General features: G+C 44.0%; 1 protein-coding gene across 2 annotated transcripts in view; it reads right to left on the reverse strand.

Annotated features, from left to right (window-relative positions):
* Positions 1-24,710, reverse strand: part of FOXP1 (forkhead box P1) — a 379,700-nt gene that overhangs the window by 323,975 nt on the left and 31,015 nt on the right. For both annotated transcript variants that reach the window (XM_068202259.1, XM_068202261.1), the window contains exon 2: positions 10,607-10,734. The gene's annotated coding sequence lies outside the window, so the exon portion shown is untranslated. The remainder of the gene's footprint in view (positions 1-10,606; positions 10,735-24,710) is intronic.

Genomic DNA, 24,710 nt, shown 5'->3' on the forward strand with positions numbered 1-24,710 from the left:
CTATCCCTTTGCTCACGTTGGACTGCTCTTTTCACAGCTCCAAAAGGAGGAACTCTGTGCTCCTGCAGAAGCTCCAGCCCGTCACCAGCACAGCCCAGCCACACATCCCTCTCATCAAGGGCTGCCATCTGCCTGGGCTCCGTCCCGCCCGTCATGCTTTTATGAGGTCCCTGATGAGCGTGATTCAATTAACGTCACCCAAGAAGCCACTCCACCACAAATGAGAGGTGACAAGGAGCTGAGAGAGGCACAGCGAGGAGCAGCTGGACCAGGGGACACGGCAGAACTGCTACTGCACATGGGGTTGAGCTGCCTGTGTCCGAGGGGTGACGGGGAGGGGTACAGGGAAGAGAGAGAGAGAATCTGGAGAAGTGAGATTCTTAGAAAGCTCTTCCCACTCTGGAAAGACAAATTGGAGGCAAAAACATGAGTTTTACTGGGTTATTCTGTCATCAAGGGCTTTGCCTACACATCACCCAGAGTACACATCACCTTGCTGGGGTTAGGGGGATGCCCACGGGCCCCACCAGGAGATCTGTGCCCAAAACAGCTGCAGGAGTGGGCTCCTTCTGCTGGTGGAAACAAGGACTCAGCTAAATGTGGAGGGCTACAAGTTTCTGCAACAACATGCAAGTCTCCAACATGTGGCCCGTAACGTAGCTGTTGCCATGGTAAAAAATTCATGTTTAGTGAAAAGTGTTAAATCTTGTATCATAAGTTAAATCAGCTGCCAAGACACATTTTCACAAGTAGGGGAATTTTTGTCTTTTCAGAATGGAATGTTTTTCAGTTGACATTGATTTTTCCCTAAAATAAGTCCCCCAGAAAGGAAGCCAATCACACGTGAGGCAGTCCAAGAGCTGAATTACTCTACTCCTTCTCTGAATCATCAACAAGTGTTGTGTGCTAGTGCATGTGTGTGTACAAATGCACTGTAGCTTCATAAATTCCACCCTCCTATACAAATCGCTAGTTATACAATTTATTCAGAATATTAAAGTAGTGATCCCAGCAGAAACACCAATATTTCATGTTTTGGGTGAGGAGACTTCAACAAGTAACTTTTCTAACCAGGAATCAACTCAAAAATTATGTTGCCACAGATTTTTTACAAATACAAGACTGAGTCTGAATATACAGCTGTTTATGTAGGTCAAGGTCAGAAATAGTAAGAGTACACTTATTTGTTTTTATGTTTCTTGCTCAGTATTTCAAAAGAGAACAACTTTAATACAATTTCAGAAAGAGAGTCAAGGTTAGAATTACTTGAGAATTAGCAAAAAAACCCAACAACAAAAACCCAAACAAACAAAAAAAAAATCCCCCAAAAATAACATCCCAACAAAACCCCAATCACAAAAAACTTGATACTTTTATTCATTTTAAAACTATTGCAAGGGAATCTGGCTATTACCAGTTCATGACTGTATGTCCTTCTTGTCCTGAACTACTCAAATTTGGCTCATTTTTGCATCTTATGGTTAATCTTCCATATTTGCAGCAAAATGCATTTCCAGTAGGAGGTTTTCCCACTGACACACCCAGGGAGGACTCAGCACCAGAACAGCTCCTGCAGAGGGGTCACTGCCCTGCTGGACAATGCAGGCCTCTTGGACAACACTGGGTTTTCCTTTCCCACGTCTCTCTTCAACAACCACAAGCTGGATTTCACCCTCATTGTGTCTTCTGTGGTGAGGACTTTGCCCAACAGATTCCTTTCTTTTTTACCTGCTTCCAAGTAGCAACAGCCAGCAGCCAGTCACATCCTTGTTTCTAAGTTAAGAAACACTTCTGATTCCTCCTCCTCCCTCTAATTATTGCTCCGCGATCGATCTGCCGTGAGCCATGCCAAATTCGCACCTTAGCTCCTCACCTCTAGTCAGTAAAACTCAAACTCTCCTCCCATCTTCTCCACAAAAGACATTTTCTAGCAAGCAAGCAAGCTCCTGCTTATGCTCTCTTGCCTCCCTCCCTCTCCCTCTCTCTCTCTCTCTCCTGAAACCAGCTCTTCCGAAAGGCTGGAGCATATTTAGCCCTCCCAGCTCTCTGCTTGTCTCTTTCTTTTATTTTACATGGTTCAGTGTTCACATTCTGCTCTCATTCTGCCTTCTCTCCTTCTTTCTCTGCTCCAGTGCTACAAAAAGACATCTTCTGTGACACCTTAAAAAAAAAGGTCCCTGAATTAACGTGACTTGCACTGCGTGGTATTTTCAGACCACCCATTTGCTAATGTTGCAAACACAATTAGGAAGTCAGGGAAAGAGCTTACAGGAGCAGATGAAAGCTTCAGAGATAAAATGGAAAGCTTTTACCTGCCAAGCGCTCGGGTTAGGGTTCTAGGTTGCCCTCGGATCTAACAAAGCTATAAAAGAGCCATATTAAGGAGATGCACAGTTGCATTGCTGTAAATATCAAGCGCGGCTTTTCCCATCCTCCTAAAGACATGGATTTTTGCTTCCACAATTTGCAAGCTGGTAGCCATAGGTGGTTTAAATTCTTGGTATTAAAAAAAGCTCAGAGCATTACTGACAATTAAAAACAGCTTTTACACATGCACAATAACACTTCTCATGCTTTAAAAAAAAATAATATGCATATCCATATTACCATCATAAAAAGTGCCACAGAGTGACATGATATGATTGAGTATAATGGTTCCTTTGGAGCCATTATGGTCGATCAGTAAATAATACACTTTTGAAATTGTCTAACTACATATTTACACTTGTCAACTCTCATACACTTCAGTGACAGAATTTAAAAGAAACACTGTAAAAAACTGTAAGAACATTAAACCACAAAAACATTATGCTGAAGTAGTATTAAGGTTTGACTTAAACCCACAAAACATGGAAATTTCAGGTTAAGGCCAATGTCCCAAAATGACACTGTCTTTAGCTCCCAAGCTGTGCCCAAGCGCCTGCAGTGATCCAGGAAAAGCAAGGGATGAGGCAGGAAGGCAGGAGACCATGGGGTCGTGGTGGTCTGTGTGAGAACTGAGCCATTGTGGAGGGCTCTGGCCACCAATTTCATGAGAAATCTCATGGGTGAGAACCAGCCTGCCAGCAGTAGTTCAGCTGCTCAGCAGAACAGCATTTCATGATATTTTATATAAACAAAGCCCGGGCCTTTCTCTGTTTATTCAGATGAAATTCCCAATTAAGTTGAGAAAAATTATTCTTCATTTGTTTCGGAAGAGGCCCCATTGAGACACTGGGAGTTTTCCCTAGCTGAAACACATGGAGAAAAACTTTAGGCTTCGACCCTAAAAAGGCATTGCCAAAAAAATATGTTAAACAAACATGACAGTGGATCATTAATATCCCAAAGATTCACTCCATGTGGGGAAAAAACAAGACTGGGAAGGAGGATGTTTTTTCAACAGTAAAATAATGGGCTTGGCGATGTCTTTTTTAATTGATAATTTTGTGTCTCTTGTTCAGCTGTAGCCACTTTTGCTCCGAGCAGTGGTGGCAGCAACTTTATTGGTTCCAGTAGAGCTCTGCTGAAAACAATAAGCATCAAGCTCCCCAGTGCCATCTGTCTTTCTGTGAGGGTCACATCCTGCTGCCCTGGAATCAAGGGGATATTGAATGCTTGGGAGCTGTCAAGAGCAGCCCCAGGCCCACGGCACCTCCTTTGCAACAGAAGGACCCCAAACACTTCAGATGCTCTGCACTGAAACCCTGAACCAGACTTTAAAAAGCAATGATGGATATTTTCCAAGAGCAAAGGTCTTCCTTTCATATATAACTATATCTGTATCTATCTCCTTGCTCAGACTTATCTATTACCTGGCTTGTGAGAACAAAATCCATAAAGGCTTGGCAGGGCAGGCTCTTGAAGCTGTTTGAAGACACAACCACCACACCCCTGTCAAGAGGGAATTACAGCTCAGTTTTATAGTCAACTCTCCCCTCGACTGGCTGATGACAGAGCAGCCTCCCTCTACGCTCAGCATCTGGGATTTTACAGCCGCTGTATATAAATGGGATTTTCACGACAAACAACTCTATATTCGGTTTCCTTGTATATCTGAACGTGAGAACGATCTCTTAAGGCTCTGCTGGGAAGAAGTATTAATGAAGACAAAGAGCATTTCAGGCTGTTCCCCACTGGAGCATTATCATGATGACAGTATGAAGACTTTGTCCTACACCAGGACTTTAGGTCCACATCCTCCTCCCCACCCAGCAATGCAGGACCCCCCTGTGTGCCTGACCCTCGCAGCCCCCTCCTCAGCATCCCACCATCCAACATCACCTGACAGGACAGAATCTGCCATCAGCTCGTACAGCTTCCTCTGCTCTCTCATTTCACAAGGCCTCCCTGGAGATATTTGCTTTTGTCTAAATATTATAAACCAGGGTAAGATGAAGACTTAATAAACCCTGTTGCCTTTTCCCTTTGCACAGTGTCTGTCTCCTCTCACCCAATCTCACAGCTCATGCAAATGTCAGAGCCAGAACAGTTTCTACATCTCCTCGGGTCGCCCCACAGTGAAACCAGCAAAGGTAAACAAACGACTGAAGTCTGGGTATTTTTATTTCAGATGGCATGTAAATCAGTGGATGAAAGCTGGGAATAAACTGGCAATATGAGGGCAGCTTATTTAAGTTTCCTCCCCCAGCTGAGTGTTCCCTCGATGCAATATAGCTGACATAACCCTACACTAAGGGAAAAAAAGGAAAAACCCAAAGTGATATAAATATTTTCTCCAAAGTCAAAGACTCTTCCTTCAAAGTGTTTGACCAACTCTTACAGAAATACAGAAGCAATTTCCCTACCAAAGGCAAAATTTTCACCTGTAGGAAATCCAGAGGAGACCAGAGACCATCTCATGTGCTCAGGATGGGCACGGGGTTCATTGTGGGACAGCCCAAGGAGGAGCCCAGGTACCAAGAGTGCTTGAGATGGGCACAAGCTCCTCACGGGAGCAGCAGAACCTGGGATACAGAAGGTGCTCACTTCCTGCTGCTTCTCAAACAACAGCCAGAGCAAGAGCTTCCTCCAGGGAGTCAAATCAGAAAATGACTGGTCCTGTGCAGAGCTGAAAGCCCCTGGAAAGATGGGTTTTTAAGAGCAGGAGCTCCAGCAGCCACCTAATTGTCTGACCAGTGGGTGCCCCAAACCCACAAGCTCCTCACACCATTATCTCCTGGCAGAAAGGTGTTACGTGCCCCCACTCTTCCCTCTCTGCCTCCTTGTTTAAAGCTTTCTGGCTGCTGGTGAGGAAATGATTCTGCCTTCCTCTGACTTCCTCTCCATCGCTTTTCTGTGTGTGAGGACTGGTGAGAGAATGTTTCCACTGCTCTTACACTTCCACATCATCCATTTCTGAGGCCCTTATAGGAAAAAAAGGCTGTCTCCCATCTCCTGCTGGTGATAGTTTTATCAGATAATAGCACAAAGCAGTTATGATCCTGTGAAGCTGTTACCAATACCCAGAGGTATCTGAATTGCAGCAGAGACAGATCATGCCTGCTGCATTCACCCACCAATGGGCAAAGCCTGAGCAGCATCTAAGGGACCTATCTACAAAAGACAATATCACTACTTTAACCTGCCATGAGCAGTTGTTTGGCTTATCTGATTTTCTGCATGCACATTGTATTTTTCTATATTTTGTTTTAAGTTAAAACCTGCTGAAAAATTTGATAGCTCCAGACACAACAGTGCCAAGGAAAAGGAGCTTCTGGTCCCAGAGAGGGACTTCTTTCCATGCTGGCTTGACACATAGAATCTGCTTCTTCAATTATGTCTTCCCTCTTACCTAGACGTGACCGTGTGAAAACATAATAAAAGCTCTCAGAAAAGAAGTTCAAGGAAGCTGATAAAGTATTTTTCAGACCTCATAAATACTTTAATACCAAGATAGCCACTTGCACAGCCCAGCTCTGTCCCCATGCCATGTTGGTGACTGCAGGCACTCACGCCTTCCCAAAGAACCTCAATCTCCATCAGCCTAAAAACTGGCTCAAGCAATAAAAACACAGCTGCTGCCACACAAAACTCCAGCTACAAGCCCCACTTTGCTCTGGCAGCACTCTGCATCCAGAGAGGTACAGGTGCTTTTCAAGAGTTTGTGGTACACACACCTGCAGACTCACAAGTTCACACGCCCCACAACATCTCTGCTGTGCCACTCCTGGTTCAAAATATCCCTTCAAGCATCTCAAGTACCAACGAGGTGGTTTTAATCATGCATTCACAACCTCTGCCGAGCCAGGGAGAAGCCTTGCAGATAAAAGCTCTGCTCAGGACTTTAAGTTCACCACCTTCCCAAAGCAAAACCTTTTCCTGTTAAGTGATTTATTGGAATAATAGGTATTTTTTGTATGATGAAACAGATTACTTGAAAAACTCCCAAGAAATCATTATAGATGTAGAAAAGTCAGGGCTTGCTGTACTGCCACAACAAAAAATGCTCTGTTTGTTTTTCTAAATATATAAAGCAATGAAAAATACCACAAATTTGGTCAGGATAGCACTAAAGCCCTCATTTTAGCTGTGAGATTTTTTTACTGAGAAGGCGTGAAATTCCCCCTTCTCCTGGTGATGAGAAATGCCCCAGTGCCCCAGCTCCTCCAGGACATAGCCAAAGTCGAAACAATTTTCAAAACTAATATGTACACTTAGTAACATGGTTAACATCATCCAATGAATTTAGATCCACCTACACGGTATAAATATATCTAGATAAACTGTCACCTTCAGCAGAATTCATTAAAATAATGTTGTATCTTCCTTGTTAAATGTAATTTTTTTAATTGAAATTTAATCTTACTGCATTATTTGGTAGATTTTTAATTGACATTTCTAGTAATTAATTGGTAAGCATTACAGCTTTGTCTGAAGAATTTAAAACTAAATTTGACATCGAGATTGGCCAGCCACTGCTGTGAGGTGCCTGCTGGGAGCATTTCATCATCCTCCCAGCCCCTCCTGCTGATCAGAGGTGGGAGATGATGGTCTCTTTCTTACAGTCATGAATTACATTACTAATGTATTCCATTACCACCACGCAAATGTCATGTTAATTCCTGATCATCATCAAGTCATACAATGGTTTCCACGCTGGCACCCGGCCAATTAGCGGTGTGGAAAAATATTCCGCCAATTATATAACTTGAATTAGGTTAAGGACTCAAGAGAAAGCAAAATAAATGCTTTGAAAATACTTCTGAGATAAAATGTAAGTTGACACTGTCTTCATGTGCTATAGCCGATGTTATACAATCTGATAGGCAGCTGCCAACATTCATAACTGTTTATTAAATCTAGCCTCTCTTTATGGTGGCAGCTAAGATCTGTATTTTTACCAATATTAGGTTCATTGTGTTATGAAAAAAGACCAAAATACTTAGGAGCATTCACACCAGCTTATAAAACTTACATTATGTACTTTATTAAATTGTTAAAATTACTTCTTCTCTCCTCCCCCTGCCACAGAGAAAAGTTCCACGGACAGAAAAGTTTCAGAAAAACAAAGTCTTTCTGGAGCCACTGATGCCACAAGGAGCAAGGGAGATCCTGCAGGGACACAGGTGACATCTCCGGGCTGCTGCCACCTCTCCCTCCAAGCAACTCTGCCAGGGGATGCCAGGCTGGGCTCCTGGAGCTCCCCCCACCCCACTGACACCCATCTGGGTTTGCACAACCGGGGGAACCCACTCCTGCCCCACAGACAAACCCCTCTGGCTCCCTGGGTATCGCAAGAAGCACCACAGGTCAAATCCAGCCCTTTCTGTAACCAGGAGGCAGAAGGGAGGACTGAGGGAGGAGAGGGGCACTGTTAGGAAAGGTGCCCACAATCCATGTGGGAAGGGCAGGGACACAGCAGGTCCCTGACGCGCCGTCTGCTCGGTGTTCAGCGCCGCCGGCAGCACCACCAGGCTTTTAGTACCACCCCATTATTTTGATTTGTTCCGTTCTTAACTCAATTTATCCTACAAGCATGGTTATCTCCAATTTAAAAACGTACACAGCACCAGCTCCTCGACTTTAAAAATTCATAACTACGAGCAATTTGTTAAAACCTTTTACTGTATCTTTCTCATTTTCCGAGGTGCTGCAATGAGGCAATTCGCTGTTCTGGCTGCTTACCCCAGATGACCTTTGCCTGCCATAAAATGGTATACAACTAAACTCTCTGCTTTAAATAAAACCCTTGCCTCTTCGAAAGGCCCTACGTATTCAGTCAACACAATCAGCAGAAACCACATTTGGCTACTCAATAGGCTGGAAACCTTCAAGGCGCGTACGGCGGTGAATGAATTCCTGACATCACCAGGGACACTCGAGTGGGGAACAAGAGAGACGGCCGAGAAGTGGCTCTTGCTGCAGCTGGAGAACGGATCACTCCTTTAAGCTGAACTCTCAAGGAAAACGAGAACAAAAACTGAATTAGCTCGACACGTACCCTCTGCAGTCAGCACATTGCTAGGCAACTTACCATCTCTTGATAGAATTATGGTGGAGGGCTGGTCGTACATCAGGGTTAAGAAGAACACAAGCACCAGTTTGGGCCAACTGCTCCTTTCCAGTGGGAATGCTCAATGCTTGGTCATTTCCTATTATTATTCTGCAATATTTCCTAGGCACCTAGAGAGTCTAATGCATTCAGAAGGTATTTTAAAGCTATTATGTGACATGAAAATTTTAAGATAACTGGAAGTAAGTGAATTTTAGGAGGAGTAGCACTGAGTCTTTTTCTTTGTTCAAGACAGCATTTGGAGTGTGTTAACAATCCTTCTTCTCAGTGCTTTTATTTTTTAATAGTGAAGGTATCCAGAGGGCATGTTACTTCAACACTTTGTCCTTACTCCAGATGCTGGAGTACAGCTGTGCTGACCACAGCTCCACACCTCCATAATTCAACCTGGTAGTTCAAGTGGATGCTTTGAAACACTCAGGTCCTTCTGTTTGCCACCCTGAGACCAGACACAAAGTGCTATCACAAAGAGTGCCACGGGGCTGTCACAGCGCCCAGAGATGGCACACTTCACCCATGCCAGCCTTAGAAGGGTCTCTATCTTTAACAATACCTGGAAATTGAGATTCTGACCCCAGGCATTATTTACATTTACTAAAGAGGCATTAAGCAAATGCACAGAGTGCTTTAAATCAAGGCATGTACCTTGCATATAACCCCACATTTCCCATGCATACTTTATGGGTACAAAGAAATAATTAATTACCTAACCACCGTGATTAAAATCAATTGATTCCTATGTGACAGAGCAGTTAGAAATTTTTGCATGACTGGAGAAGTCTGGAATTGGTCCCCATTTGGGGATCTCAGTTGTATCAGTGAGGCTGGTAATTCAGACATGAAGGAAATGGTAAGAATCCCTCTCCTCTATGCACACTTTGAGCTGCCATATGGGTTTATTCAACTGTTTACTATACCAGTCGGTAAAAACTGAACAGCTATTATAATCTTTGCTAAATGACATGGTAATTATGCTACCTCTGGAAAAAAAAAAAAAAGGAAACTTAGAAAAAAAAAATCACAATTCACTGATGTATGAATTTCTCGGGTTTTATAATCTTTGAATTGAAATGCACTTTCCAACACACAGAGGGATATTAAATATATAATAGAAACCTGAATTTATTTAAAAAAACAATTTGTGCTCCCAATTCCTACACAATTTAATTATGCAGATTTCCTGGGTTTGAAAGATTTCTTACACAGACTTAACAGTTTTGCCGCAGAATGAGATGATTCTTGTTTTCCCAAACTAATATTGCCCCTCCTCTCCCCCCAGTTATGAAGAGAGGCAATCAGGAGGAGGCAGGTCAGAGGAGTGGGCATGGAAAGCTCCCCATGCCAGGTTCCTGGGGGATGGGGACAGCTGGAAAAGGCACAACCACCCCTTGCATGGCACAAAAGCGACATGGGGGCTACTCGGGGAGGGGGGGCAACCCCACCAGGAAAGGCAACTGGCCCTTAACAGAGAAGGGGTCTCACTCCAGCATCCTCTTGAGCTTGATCCAGACAGGCTGTTGAAGGCTTTGTCCCCGTGTCCCCCAGGCTGGGCAGCAGCATCAAGGTGAAGCACACGCTGCAGGACAGCTCTCCTGTGTACCAGTGACACCATTTTGTCACTGGGATGCAAGTGCAGCAAATGCTGGAGCTAATTATCTGTTGGCAATGGCTCCTTTGAGAATCCACCATGTGACACATGATGGCGAGGAGACCTCTCCATATCCATATTTCATCACAACACGAATTGCCCACGTAAGCTTGGTTTAGATCCTGTCTGTCTGCAAGGCTTCAGTTTTGGGCAGTAGCTTTGCCTGCATGACTGAACTCCAGCTGCACCACCAAAGCCCTTACAGTTCATAGAATTTGGGGGGATGAAGAGAAGAAAGAAAGGAAAGGAGTCTTTTTTCTATATAGGTAATATTTGCTATTTCTGCTGTTTCATGACAATGAAGGTTGCTTTGGGTTTTTTTAAGAATAGTGGTGACTTGCCTGTAAACACAGACAGTACAACTCCCTCCCACCATATTAAAAAGGGGAGAAAAAAATGAGAGAAAGATAATTGCTAAGAAAGGATAAGTGAGAGTTATTGCAAACTCAGGCTTGACAACTCACCAGTTTTACTTGCAGGCATCACACATATCCATTCATGACTCAGGGCAAATACAGGAAAGGATTGGAACCCTTCTCATGGCAAATGTGTCTGGAAGCTGGAGTCACTCAGAAAAAATGTTCTCAGGAGACTGAAAGACAAAAACATGTTTTAAAACTTCACTCAGTTAGAATCATATCAAAGCTTATCATTTTCCTTTGAAAGTAAAAGGTGGTTGTAAATGCTGGAGCTGGGGAGAGCATTACAGAAGCATGTCTATGTATCAAACTATCACACAGCAGACTCTATTTGGCTTTAAATAAAACCAAAACTTACAATATTAAGAAAGGTTTTTAGAGACAAATGCTTATTTCACATTTGCAACGTGCTCCTCCGACAGGAGAGCTTATGTTCCTTCTAAATACCAAAATGTGTCACCATCCAAATCCACATTCTGCCTGAAAACATTTTACTGAGCACAAAATCCAGATACTTTAACCTACTTTGCATTATCAAAATATAACACTCTCTGAATTTCTGAACTATTTACTCTCTGTCTTCACTCACCGCATCCTGATTAAACCTTAATAAAATGTAGAATCTCTTGTTAGCATTAATCTTTCCTCTGAGATAAGGAAAAACACATATAAAAACTATTTGATGTTCAGGGTGGAAAGGCAAAATTTACAAACATCAGTTAAGAAATACCAATTAGTATGTTTTTTTCCCCAGCTATTAGTAACACAGATTGAGTTTAAGCTTAGCTCAGAGGAAGCTGCTCCCTGTACAAATGAAACACCCATTTTACCAGCAAGGGTATTTTAAAATAAGATGTATAACATCTTCACTGATACAGTATCTGCACTGAGTAGCAACTCATACCCAGAAATACAACCAGATGTGTTCCCAGGGCTGCTCTGTACCACACCTATGAAACCACATGGGATTTAAACAGCAGCTCTGGTGCCTGCCCAAACTGGGGAAGGGCACACTCTGCCCTAATGAATGCACCAACACCTGGGAGAGCCTCTGCTCCCAGGACCTCTGCAGGACAGGGACCTGCAGCATAAACCCCAGGGGACAAAGCAAACCTTGCAATGGAGAAAAACATCTTGAAAAACTCGAAGAAGAAAAAGTATGAAAGCAAAAATCACCTGTGGTGCTTCTGAGCCCTTCATTCCCAGTCCTCACCCTAAAGAGCATCCCCAAAGCAGTGGCTGCTCCCAGCCTAACCACATCCACTGGCGCTCTGACAGGGGCAAGTACTGCTGTCCCCAAATTAATCTCAAGGAGTTAATTATTTTGGCAGTCCACTGCAGCCTTCCTGAGGAACATTTGGAAGCTTCTGTCTTAGCAACAACTGCATGAAATTTTGTAAGACAAAATCCAGGTACTTCTCTGGCCCTGGGGCTTTCTCCCGTTCTTTGCTGAATGCGCAAGGCTCAAAGATCACAAGGGTTCAGAAATCTAAATATAGGGCCTATGTGACCCTATTACAAAACTGTGCTACACAATAAAAATAGATCCAAAAGGGGTTTTTAAACAGCATTTATGCTAAAAATTACTTCTTTCTCGGAGACTCTGAAATACCTGCAAACCAAAAGTGACCTGCATCTTGCACTGGTTGTATTTTATTCATGAGGGGCAGAGCACTTGAAAGAAGCAACAGAGTCATGTCAGAAACACACATCCGAGCCTTGCTTTATTGCTGTGCCTGATGACAGATATGCAGATGGGTTTGTAGCTGAGCAGAGAGCTGCATCTACATATGCTGGGACAAGATTTCTCCAGCTGACCTGCTGCACCACAGAATCCAACTAATCTTTATCCATGATACATCTGTAGAGCAGGAAAGTATCATTAGCCCTCTTTAGAAGATGAGGAATCGAGGCTCATTTTAGCTAATGCTTGCTCAAAAAATTAATGTTCTAGACTTTTGAAGCAAAATTATTGTCTAAATAATATATGTGGTGTGCAGAGGATGAGGGCTACAGTGTACAGAAGCACCGTCCTCACCTGCAGATGACACCTCACATCCCTTCTCAACATAAGGAATATCTTGGCACCTTTGTGCCAACAAGCAGATTTGGAAGCTGAGAGAGCTCCTACCTGAGGAATAAGAAGCAGTACAGGGAGGAGGCAAAGACATTCCATCCAGCTTGCCCTGAACTCTGACAGTGCACCTGGAAAAACTGATGCTTCTTACGCCATCAAAAACTGACCTCACTCCACAAAACATTTCTTCAGCCAGGTTTCCCAAGGGAACAAAGCCTCCATGATCACCATGTACTTTCTGCACCCAGCCCCACCTGCATCTTTTGAATCCCTTGGATTAATGAGAGCAGAGAGCTCCCGAAGACACAAGTTGTCACGGCATTAACTCCAGGGCTTGCCCCACTGGTGGCCTCCAAACCCACTGGATCGGCTGTGTCCAAGAGCCAGCTGGCTCCAGGCACAGCTCCAGGCTGAGCCCAGCACAGCAGCTGCTTGCCAGGACGGAGCCCAGCACAGCCCAGGGGCACACAGCCAGCTCAGGCACTTCCATGGACCTCGGTGCTGGAGAACCTGGAGAAACAACCCGTACTGCTGGGGGGAAGGGTGGAGGAGCGAGAGGAACAGATTATAGATCGGTTCTGATAAACTCAAGCCTTTAATGATCTACCCACACACTCGAGTTCGATCTGGCATTGACAAATTGAAGCTTTTAATGATGTGCCCACACATTTGAGTTGGCCACTCCTCTTCCACAACTTTCACAAAAATAGCATGCTGGGCTAAACACACAGAAACTCTAATACTGCTGCAACATGAGCAAAACACTTGATCAATTTTTGGCAAACCTTCCCCAAAAGATTTTTTGACAGGGCCTCCAATACAGCCCTCTAACACAAACCTTCTGCACTGCCCTGCTCCCATACAGATTCTTCGAAGGCACCAGCTCGATAAGGGGCAATGAGATGCAGCAGCTTTAGCATAACTGAAGTACAAAGTCAATCAAACCTTGAAACAGGAATCTGGGCTTCATTAATTCCAGCAATCACAACGTTTTTATTATCACTGTATTAATCAGAATAGGAAACCTATTAATCTGCCCCCAACAAAAATTAATCTTTGTAATATTGAGCAGATTTGAAAGACAAGTTTTAATATTTCACTATTTAAATCTCAAAGGCAGAGGCACACAGCTCAGACAATCAGGCAGATCACTGTGGACTTTATCTCATCAGCATGAGGTCCCTCACCTTTCCCTCTCTGTGCACCTCCACCCTGGGGTCCAGTTGCTCCTGGGGCTTTTGAAGGAACCCAGAGCATCATTCCTACATTAACCTGCAAAACTGGCTGCATTGAAGCTCCTGATGCACTGAAGAGTTGTCAAGAGCTCATGTTATAAAGGAGCAGCACCACAGCCAGCAGTGCCTGGGTGGCACAGGCTGGAAGTGCCACCCCTGCCAAGGGCTGCCTGGGTGTGAGGGAGCTCTGCGAAGGGCAGGACACACCTGAGAGGCAGCAGAGGCATCCCTGTGTGCACAGGGGAATGAGAAGAGGTGCAGTGGGAGAAAACAGCAAGCGGCTGCAAAACAAGAAAGTATCTGAAATTCCCGTGCTCCACCAGAGCGAGTCAGGGACTGCTACACAGATCTGGCCAGGTGACCTGAACCAACCCCACCAATGCTGCAAAACATCCCCCCAACACAACCCGGGCCATCAGAAGAGAGCCCAGTTTAAAGGAGAAAACAGGCAGCAGAGGAAAGGTGCTCCTTGCCAAAATGATGGCAAGGAGCAGGACAAGTCAGAAAGGGGCTGAGAAATAAAGAGGACTGACAAATGTGACTGAAAAAGGAGGAGAACCACCCTGAGCATCTCCAGATAGCCATGACCTGCCTGGGGAGGGTGACATAGATGAGCACATAGCTGCAGTTCCTTTTGCTGCTCTTCCATCATCATCCTGCTGTGGCAATCACTGATGAACAGGTTGTTTTGCTACTTGGCCAAATTTTCATTAAAGCAGCTTTCACCAACGCATAAATACATCCACACATACATCGACACACACCTCGGGACTGTATCTGGCACAATCCAGGCCTGATCAAAGGCAGAATTTCAATCATCTCACACACGACTCACGTCAGGCTGTTTACTGACTGCACTGGAACCACAGAACCCTGTTTTAGCTAATGATTTCTCAAAGCCATGTTGCACAAAAGAAAACAGGTTCAACTTGTACATCAGTGCCTAAGAGACTGCTCCAAAACAGACAACTGTATGAAAAGTTGTGCCCATGTATACATATATACAAAACTGTTTTTAAGTGACTGTTTTAAATTAGAATAAATCTGTGTTCCACCAATTAAGCTTTGAATGCACGGCTGATATCGCTCGCTATTTTAAACAAGCGGCATAATAAACGCGAAAATTCAAATATTTTAGAGAAAATACTTGGAGAGTTGAGACATTAATTTTGCCATATACAATCTGTTTCACAGGGATTTAAAAAGCTTTATTGCCACCCTGGGTACATTGGAATAAAGATGAAACACCATCCTTTCCTATTTACATATTAAAAAATACATGCCTTCTTGATACAGATTACCAGGCTTGCTGATACATGACTCTGTTAAAAACAATACAGCCTGTCTAGAAAACCCAAAGCCCCAAACTAGAACTGTCCTTGCACTCTAACAGGTTCCAAATGGAAATAAAATGTACTGCTGGCTTGTTTATCCTCCCCTCTGGCGAGTGTCCTGGGGGAGGGAGGCCAGAGGAGCTCCCCAAGGCTCTGCCTAACCATGGAGCTGTTTACCAGCCACCAGAACCAGCAGCAAAATAAAGGGAGTAAAAGACAGGAAAACCTTGATGTCTATACCCCGGTGGGGGGAAAAAAGAAAAAAGAAAAAAAGAACCAAAAAAAACAACTACCAAAAAAAACAACTACCAAAAACCAATCAAACAAAATACAACCCCCCCAAAAAAAAACTCCTAAAATCCTTATTCTTATTTCTACCTAATATATTTTGACTGCAGCTTGAGATGATCAGCTAAAATGTTTCAATACAGACAATTTTTTCTCAAAAATAAATAACCTTTTTCCTTTCCCCCCTTTTTTCCTCTTTTTTCCCCCCTTTAAATAAACTGCATTAGAAACACATGTCCAAAGCATCCCTAAAAAGACCACAAAGTCTGTTTCCAAGGGGAAACTCATTGCACCAAGTGGTAACATTTGTCCTCCCCTTTCAGCTGGGATCCACCTCAACTTTTTGATGTTGGCTGGAGCTTTTATTTGCAAATAGAGCAGAGCTGCCTGGGATGGAGGGCTCCTCTGGAGCATGCCATGTGGTCTGCACAGATGTTCCTTTTATTCCCGTGTCCCACAAGGCTCCGAGGCTCGCCGGTGTTAAACAGATTACGCAAGTAGAACACTTGATTTTGCATGTCCCCCTTTTTTTCCCAACAGTTGTCTAATTTACTCAACTCATTCTGCCCCCTCCTTGCCCCTCACAATCACTATAGAAAACGGAGAAAAATGCAGCTGAAGCAAGGAAGTTTTTCCTCCAGGAGCGGAATATACAGGAATGCTCAGCATCCGCAAACACGGCAGAAATGCAGAAGAACAAAACTTACTGGGACAGTAAAGTAACCAGCTCATTAGTCAGGGTGTGCTTAAGACACTTCATTACATCCCAGCAGCACCAGTCGCTACAAGTAGCATAATCTCTCACCCTTATTTATACGTCCAAATGAGAAGTGAACTTTAAAAAAAAAAAAAAAATCTAACACCAATTATGGGCGCTAAGCATTCGAAAATCCTTGAAAATCTGGCCTTCAACTCGGTCACAAAGAAGGGGCTTAATTTCCCGGCTGTCAGGCATCCCAATCAACAACTGAAGTCAATGGGATCTACACAGCACCTTATTAAAAAAAAAAAAAACCAACAGAGCCTAAGAGGCCCATTAAGGAACTACAGCTACAGGGAGACAACCCCGCTGCTGAACCCAGCAGCAATACACAGCTCTGTGCACCAGCCACTTCGCTCCCATGCTTAATTTGATTAATCATTTTGGTATTATCCCCAATTAGAAAAGTGTCTAACAGGAAAAATCAATTAAAAAAAAAATGGTTTAAGCCTAAGGAATGGCAGCTACTGAACACACAACAACTTGGGACTTCTGGCATTTACCAAGGATACAAAATTGAAACTAAAAATTGCGGACAAATACAAAGGCATTGGTGTTTCATCCAGACTGCAGATTATGATTTTTTTTTTTTTTTTTAATAAACTGAAACCGAATTCCAGATGTTGAAAGTTGGGAAGTAAAAACTGCTTTAGCTGTAAAAACACAGAAAGGTGAGACAAAAAATTCTGCTGAAATATAATGAATCTTAGGGATGAAAGCAAAGCCCATGCACCCCCTCACCAGGAGAGGGCTGGGACAGGGATTTTTGCACTTTGTGTGCCAAGCCAGGTAGTGGCACAGGGGATTGCCCTGAGTTTCCTTTTAATAATGGACAGAGTATAGCAGGAATCCCCAGGTACTCCTGCAGCAGCAAGGGGAACAAACTTCCCCTGCAGTTCTGCACAGGACCTCCTGGCACCCAGACCTGGCTCCTGGCAGACCACAGGTGGCACCTGGCAACTCCACCTGTGCAGCAACGCCAGGGCAGGGGGCACTTGTGGATGCCATGGACACAAATTAGTACATCCCAAAAAGACACACAAACCCACCTTTTCTTCCACCAGAGTCCAAATCACCCCTGACACAGCCGAGTCACATCTGAGGCTCCGCAGACCCTCCAGCATCCAAAAACAATCCAAATTTGGACCCGCATGACTAGTCCTCGGGTTGTGTTATGGGCTTGATCACCACCAACACTCAGGGATTTTGAAAGCAGAATTAAAGGCAGTAATTTGAGATCACTGGTTTTGCCTCTGTTTGTTTCCACCACAGCATCCACAACGCTACAGATGAACACAGAACATTTAGAGTATCCCACAGCATCCCACCAACTTCTTCCCAGAAGTGACTGAGTCTCACCCTAAAATTCAGGAACAGCAGCAAATGTTTGGATTCTGATAAGAAGGGGAATATTCATCAGCATACTTCACAAGTGATGCAGTCACAACTTGCAAACTTAGTCACAGAAATATGACTGAACTTGTCTGCAACCACACAACAAAGTACCGTCTAGTGGTTAAATCGGAGGACATGATTCAGGAATGCAAGCCTTTTCAAAGAAGAACTAAAACACATGATTAAGTGCTGTTGAAGTCAATAGGCTGATTCAGAGACCAACTTCTGGAGCGATGGATAATACTCCCCACATTGCCATATGGCTCTCAGTCAAACTTCCTAGAAGCATTTGCTAATACCAGGTTCCACCACAGCTTTTGGGAGGCCTGCTTTTCTTTTGCCCTTTTTTCCCTTCCCCCTTTCTTTTTTTAAACCTATGTCTGGGATAATTTTCACCCACTCTGAAGATCCTCCAGGCTCTTGCTGACTGAGAGAGAACGTGCAGCCGTGAAGACTGAAGGGTGGTGCCGATTCATGCAACAACTAATAGTCTCAAATGCAAAGTTATCTATATATATATAAATGAATCCAAGAACACATTATATAAATATATGCTATATAAAATAATAAATGCAGATCTGTTATAATCCAAAGGCACTTTTTGTGGTGTTCAGTGAAAGGCACGCAAGCCTGTTACAGTGATGAAATCCAGCACAAGCATCTTGGCCAGCCAAGGGGATCTTTGCAAACAATCCCAGTCCCACCTCAGAACTCCCAAACCCGCTTCCTTTACGACTTGCAAATATTTCACTTCTCTTGCCAGCTCCCCGCTCGCTGCTGCACTAAAATGTTCTGTGGCAGGTTTGCTGTTCTGCTAATATGTTGTGCACAGACAGCAGCCCCTTGTCACAGCTTCCTGCAGGGTGGTGACACCAGCACGGCCACCACGTCCAACCCCTCAGGCAGCACTGCCGCCCCACACCAAGCAAATCCCATCCAGAGGGTCACCCAATTTCCTGGGAATGCCATCCAACAGCACCTCCTGCTCCCCAGCCTCCCCCAGTCCTGCCAACACAAACACTCAGCAAACCAAACCTTCTAGCAGGATAACTGGCTACCCAGCAGTGCTCAAGCTACATTTACAGCAACTCGGCTCCAGTTTGTATTTCTATTTATGGGATGGGAAGCGAAGGGGAAGACCACTGGCAGAGCCACACACTGACTGTCATGCCCTCCCCCATGCACACGATTGAAATAATGCACTAATTTTGCACATTTCCTAATCCTTGAAAAGGTTGAAAACCTACTCTTTACCTTTAGTCACGGAAAGGAAGAAAGAAAACAAAAGCCCAAGGAATTCTTGCTGGCTTTTTGAAACACTTCACAGATAAGGCGTAACATCATTTTTAAGCAGTTTGAAAACACCCTGTTACTGCCTACAATTAAATAAATGTAATCACAGCCTAAGCTGGCCCTCCCGGCCATCTGTCTTTAAGGCAATGGGGAAAGAAGAGGCGCTACAACGTGCAGTACTTTTTCTGGCTTTTAAAGTGTTTCTCCTTATTCAATATCTAAATTAAATCAAATGGAGTATACTAAGTAAGCCCATAAGACACAGCGCATGATGCAAGAGTCTTAAAATCCTTATCTACTGAGCACTCCAGCTTAAAGGCTGATGTTTTATGTTCCCCTGCAGCGCATGGGGATCCTGCTGGCTTGGCCAGACTAGGAAAATAAGCTTTGAATGACCAAATGCAACTGCAACTTGAAAAGTAGGAACCAAACCAGACACAACAAACCACAGAGCAGCCGCCCCAGCCCAGCCTGGGCTCCCCCAGCGCTGCCATTCCCTCCAGTGACCGACTTCACCTTCCCAGGGCTGCTGATAAGATGCTCGGGAGCCCAAACCCGCGAGTGGGGCTGGTCATCACGAGGTTTTTAGCCCGGGATGCTCAGGGTGAGGAAGGCAGGAAGCCGGCGTGCGCTGGCGGAGGCACAGATGCACGGAGTTGTGAAAATCTGCTGAATTCCGAAGTTATGAGTTCCCCGAGTTTAAGTGATTCTGAAAACACCCCTGAGCCAAAATCCACAGTCCTGTCAGGATGCTCTCCCCACAGGTCCTGGGGCAGGGGAACCCACCCCACCACACACCCACAGGCCCCACGGGCTGGGCATTTTGGGTCATTTTCTGCCCGTGAGCATCCTGCAGACAGCTCACAGGACAGTCATTCCCTTGCGCTGTTTCATCTTTATTCCAGTGTACCCAAGGTGACAATAATGCTTTTTGAATCCCTGTGAAACAGATTGTATATAGCAAAATTAATGTCTAAATTAACGTCTCAACCCTCCAAGTATTTTCTCTGAAATATCTGATTTTTTGTGTTTATTATGCTGCTTGTTTAAAATAGTGAGCAGTATCAGCTGTGCATTCAAAGCTTAATTGGTGGAACAGAGATTTATTCTCATTTAGAACAGCCACTTAAAAGCAGTTTGCACAACTTTTCCTGACCTCATTGATCCTGGGAAAGAAATGGGTGTTCTTCCAGGCTCATGCATCTGAATCTACCTCCCATGGCAGAAGCAGGGAGCACCAAGTACTGCAGGGCCTATAAATACCAACTTCCAGTAACATGCAAATAAAACCAGAGTTCAAGTCGAACTCCACCATCTATCCTCCAAGTTTGTGTATGTTTCTCTCCTGAATGCATGTCATCAAAGCATAACTACACGTGAAACATCATTTTACTTGTCCAATAAAAGGGACATTTATCACAAATTAAGAGTTAAGCAGCTCAAATATTAAAATGGGAATAAAACTATTGCTGATATCAATGGTATAAATTAATACTAGCAGTTGATTAAGTCCAGCTGTATTCTCAGACTTTTGTTCTAAGACTGAGACTTTTTCACTACATTTGTATTACTAAATAATATAAGTCCTTAGCTCTACCAGATTGATCACTTTAGGTTTTATTGTTAACTCATCTGCCCCACATTTGGCACACCTGCCCACAGAAACAAACCACACATTGTACCTTATTTCCTCCATAGAAAAGCTCTGTAATTTCCAGCACATCTACTAAATATATTTAGAGGTCAAACTTCAGATCTCTACCTTTGGGCTCTTTTTTCCCCCTTGTTACATTTCAACTTTTAAGCGCCAGAAAACGGTTTCAAAAATGAAAAAAAAATAAAACACCAAAAAAACAAAAACAACACAAAACCAACATTTTCTGAGCAGAAAAAAAATTGCAAAAATTGTATTTCCTCTGGCCCAGATATCGTGGCTTGAAAAGGAAGAAAGGAAGAGAAAAAGAGAGCGAGCCAGTTCATGCTGCAGAGCAGCCACTGTGACGACAGCACTGGGACATCCTCAAATCCACCCAGCATTCCAATAATGCAAAGCAAAGCACTGCCACCAGTGCAGCCAACCCAGGGGCATCCCAACCCTATGGACAGAATGCATCTATTTGTGATGAAGAGATAAGCTGAATTTCAAACCGTGGTGGTTGTTTTTTAAATCTTCTAACATCAACAGGAACTTGGCGCGCAGCTCTCCAGCAGCACTTGGAAAAATTGAGTTCACAGCACTGAGGGCACAGGGGGGAAGCCTGGCCTTAGCCAACATCCTTTGGCATGAAGAGATTGCCTGACATCAGCAGAAAGGATCAAACCTCGCTCTGAGAAGTTCCTTAGAGACGCAATATAAAAAACCCAAGTAATATTAAAATAATAGCGACTGATTCACACTAGTAAGGGCTAAGGAGGACAGAGAGGGGGAAGAAAAAAAGAAAAAAAGCAAAGAGACACCAGCCTACAGCAGTGGTCAAAAAAAATATAATTTCAGGACCCAAACCAATGGAATTTTTAAAAAATTAAAACGATTTCATAAAACAACACTACTACATGCCCACCCAAAGCAGCAAGAAGCCATTTTTACCCTTTCAATCAAATACAAAGCTGATACACTAACTTAAAGGATCAAGACCAAATAAGATATGTGGGACGGCAATCTGAATGCCAAGTTCTACCCATGTGAGTTCAGTTATAAACGCTCGGAAAAATGTGATTCCCTAACTTAGAAATAGCAGCTGTAGCATTCAAAGGTACTCCAGTAATTACTGGAATGCTTGCTGAAAAACCAGACAGAAGCTAACATCTTACTTACATTAAATACACATTCACCACAAATTAAAAGAGCCACAGAAAAGGGAAAAAAAAAAAAGTAGAAGAAAAAATAACAAAACCAGAAAACAATCAGGCAAGCAGATGTTCAAAAAAAGAAGGGGGAAAAATGACAAGAGAGGGCCAGATGCTCCTTTCTGCTGGTTATCACAGTGCAATGAAGGTACCCCACACCACCAGACTGGCCAAGTCACCGGAGCTCAACAGCCAAAGGGAGTCAGATTGTCACCTCTACATCTGTAAGTGGTAATTTCATCCCAGATACTGCAATAACACACTGCCTTAAAAATCTCTGAAATGCTGCCTAGTCATCTGAGACAGGAGTAAAACAAGCAGCAACGCCAAGTGGAGTTGTCTGCTACTGCCTGAGGGACTCCCGGGTTTAGCAGCCGGGCTGGCATAAGGATTGTATTATCGAGGAGTGCCCTGTGCTGCTTTATTAAGTGCCAGTGAAGTGTCTATTGCATTCAGTGCCTGGGAAATACGGTGAGAAACGTCAACCACCAACCACCAAACTACAAATTAAGCTACTTGACCAATGTGCGCTCGTTATCAGCCGCTGGCCCCTGGAAATAAACCGCTCTGGAAGCCAGGGGCCGGTGACGTGAGCAGAGACGGGGGAGATGGGGAGAGAACCTCTCTGCAGCGAACAGAAAGCCCCGGGACACGCTGGTAGGAGCAGCAAGTCCACACCCAGGCTTTGGAAGGAGGTACCCAAAGAGAAGTTATCTGCAAAATGTGCATCACACTCTCCTGGCTCTCTTCACACCTCCCCCTTCGCATCCCCACTCCCATGCACCTTCGCGTCTATTCCCACACTTCTCTCGCTACCCACATCCTGAACATATTTATGTTGTAAACATCCATTTGGAAGCCTCGGTGAGCCTGTGGCACACAGAAGGATGCTGCTCTGAGCTTCAGGAGGCAGCCGGCTCGCCATGACCCCTCTCTCCCTCTCCCAGCTGCACAGGAGGGGAAAGAATTACTTGGCCCTCACACTTGTCTTTTATCCACTCAGGATCCAGATTATTGCCTAATAAAACTTCACAGCAAAGCTATTAAAAATTAAAAGGATATCTCCCTTCCTACATAATGATTTGTCACAAGCCAGACCTAAATCAGGATTGATGAGGTTCATGGTGCCTTCCTTCTTCTTTTTTTTTTTAAATTTGGCAGAATTTCCTAATTTTTTTTTTTGCAGCCCTTCTCACTCCTTAGTGACACAAAATTTCTCCTTCAGTGCTCCAGACCTTACTTCTTCATCAAGATGAAGTAAGAGGCGAAAGGCAGCTGAGCCAGCAGAAATATTCCCACTGTCCTTCAGGAAACAGAGAAGAGTCCAAGTAGTTGGTATGATTCAGAACTAGTGGTAGAAAAAGGACAAACCAGATTACAGCAACAGAGGACTCCATCCAAAACCTGCATCCAAAGAGACTCCTGCTAACATATGGTGGAAATGTGACTTTTTGCAAATATCCTCCGCAGAAGCCAATTCCTCTCCTCCACCCAAGCCACATCCAATAGCTCTAGTAGAGCGAGCTGTTACTTACACGTATTAGTCAGGATAGGCATCAGCCATGATACCAATTTTAATCCATCTAGCTAATGAGGAATCTGCCATCGAGTTAACGTGCTCAGACCCTCCAGAGAAATTAAAATCACCTATTCAGTCTCCTCTCTCACTGAGCACTACCCATCCCACAGCACGGTGGATGCTTTTCCCAGTCATCGCGTCCCGCGCTCCCTCCGCAGCACCGGCTACACCAATACAAAGGAGAAGCACCTGAAGCAGAATTGCACTGAAAAGACAGAACTTGGAAAGAATGTGTTAGCAACTTCAATCCAAATATAAAATGCATTTAAAGGTCACAATTTGCATAATTACATCTCATGTTTTTTGTTGTGCGGGGTTGTTGTGGTTTCTTTTTTTTTTTCTTTTTTAAACTGCTCTATCCTGGAAGGTGCCGAGCGACGCTGCTTCTCATTTAAAGTTTTGACAACTCTTAGGGCTGTTCAGTGCTGTTAGGAGCAGCTCTGCATGGCATCCTAGGACCACGCTAACAGGTACATAGCATTAATAAAAAAACCTTTTCAAAATACCGACTAATGGAAGGAGACACGCGGCACCGTTATCACGTGAGGACATGGCTGGACTGACACAGGAGTTTCACTTTCTTGTGATCCAGTCTTGATAGCAGATTCAGAAAAACAACAAGATGCAATCAGTTGTAACAGGAAAAGCTCAAAGTGCCACAAAATGCCCCAAAAACTGTCATGGAGTTTTTTAATCCTTTTGCTCACTTGGAGTTCAGCTGCTCCAATCTGCATCCAACAAGGATGCTACACTGATCCCCTAAACCTTCATCTCCAAAACCAGACCCAGTCCCATGAGAAGTGTCATATTTTTCTTGAAAGGACTGTAACTGGAAGAGTAGCAGGTATGAGGAATGCCCTCTTCAACTGAAATGAAAATCAGAGATTCTGGAACATTCAGCTCTTGCTTCCTGCACGAAATTAATTATAACGGCCAATCTGTGCTGCTGCTTAGTCTGCAGGAGAAAAGATGAAATAGCTAAATTGATATCACAGCAAAGGAAGGGCTCATCACAGCAATGTTTGAGGCTGAACTGGAATTCTGCCTTCGCCTGAGCTACAGAAGGAACTCTAGAGATGGCTGAGAACTGTGGCTACAAGCCTGCAGCTCCCCCAGCTTGTATAAATGTGCTTGCAGAGATCAATGTGCTCAGCGTTGGGTTCAGAGGCTGAATGCAGCTCTATCACCATTAGCACCTGACTGACGACTGACACAAACCACACACCACCTACAAAGGCGATGCACAGACCCAAGCGTGTGGGAAATGCAGGCTTGCCCAAGACCCTCTGTAACACCTCAGATGTTTTCCCACATTAAAAAAAAAAAAAAAAAGGCAAAAAA

The sequence above is a fragment of the Anomalospiza imberbis genome, chromosome 11 (genome assembly GCF_031753505.1).
Source record: "Anomalospiza imberbis isolate Cuckoo-Finch-1a 21T00152 chromosome 11, ASM3175350v1, whole genome shotgun sequence".
Lineage (NCBI taxonomy): Eukaryota > Metazoa > Chordata > Aves > Passeriformes > Viduidae > Anomalospiza > Anomalospiza imberbis.